Genomic DNA, 1,499 nt, shown 5'->3' with positions numbered 1-1,499 from the left:
CAACCCTCAAAGTCAGTCCCAATAGTAATTATTCACTACTGTACCATATGAGTGCTATCCCCGTCTTCTTTCATCAGTCCCGCCCAGACAGATTGGATACTACTCAGTGGAGATTCTACCTTCCTCCAAGCCCTCTGGATCTAGGCTCCCTCTTGAAAGCTTGTAAGCCCGTCACTTCTTGCATTTGTAGCCTCCCCTCCCCCCATTTTGAGTAGCCAATGTCCAAGTTGCCAATCCCTGTCTATGCTGTGTATGCAGGGGGTGGGAATGATCCTTACTGTAAAGATTTGTTCCCTCTTTTGAGCTACTACAGCCATAGGTGTAAGTCAAGTTCATCAAATTGTATCAGATTACTCTTTTTTTCCTCTTCTTTCTTCTTCTAGTTGAGCTCTGATCATTCAGTCATTGAAGCCAGGTCAAGTGGATATTATCTGCAAGTGTGGGTGTTCTTGTGCATAAGCCCTCTCTTCTCATCAGCTGGACACTTCATTCTCCACTCTAGTTGTCTGTGGCTATGTCACTGACTCTGGGCCCAGGAGTCCCCAGGTCTTGCCATACTGCTGGCCAACCAGGTCTCCAGCTGGGTTCACAGGAGGCTATTGAGTGTAGTTGGACTTAAGTGTGTAGCTTTATTGCTGTCTTTCCCTCACTTCTCCTTATCGGTGACGAGCGTGGTCACCAGTCAGAGCATGTGTATTCCCACTGAGTCATAGTCTTGGAAGGGGGTTTGCCCTGAGGGGACCTGACCACTTGCCTTGATGTCTCATGGGCAAGCAACTTGCTTGTTCTTGTAGTAATCAGTCGGACTGCTGTTATTGTTTTGTATTTTTCCTGTCAGTCTTTCTTTCAAGAAGTATCTTCTGTTTCTCTAGCTGCTCCAGGCTGGTCTTCTTGTCCTATAAAGTAGAAATTTCCCACCTCCGAAAATTCTGGATGGGGTTCAGGATTCCATCTATGGTCTTATGCAATGCAGAGGCTCCGTCGGAAGCCTCCTTCACTGGGCAAGTTGTAGCCCCATTATAGGTATTCTAGTCAATTATAGTCAGAAGACGGACTTACAAGCTTTCTATGGTAATGTCTCTGGCTATTCCTTTCTCTCCCCCTCCAGTGTCTATTTTATAATGGTTTGCAAGGGAAACTAAGATTCAAAAGACAGCCAAGCATCTTAACATTGTTGTTGTTGTTGTAAAGTTCCATGGAGTTGGTTCCAAGTCATAGTGACCCTGCACAGGGTTTCCGAGGCTGTAAATCTTTACGGGAGCAAAACGCCTCATCTTTCTCCCGCGGAACAGCTGGTAGTTTCAAACTGCCAACCTTCAAGTTAGCAGCCTGATTTGTTTGTACCCACTACGCTAACAGAGCTCCTTATCTTAACATTATTTCCCCCGTTTTGCTCATTCCAGTCATGCCTCAATCCCTGTATCCCAGAGCCCTGTTGTTCCAAGGTTGTGCATACATCATTATTTACCTCTGTCCCACTTAGCCCATGCAAACCTGCC

The sequence above is a fragment of the Chrysochloris asiatica genome, unplaced genomic scaffold (assembly GCF_000296735.1).
Source record: "Chrysochloris asiatica unplaced genomic scaffold, ChrAsi1.0 scaffold00087, whole genome shotgun sequence".
Taxonomy (NCBI): domain Eukaryota; kingdom Metazoa; phylum Chordata; class Mammalia; order Afrosoricida; family Chrysochloridae; genus Chrysochloris; species Chrysochloris asiatica.
This window is presented reverse-complemented; position numbering follows the sequence as displayed.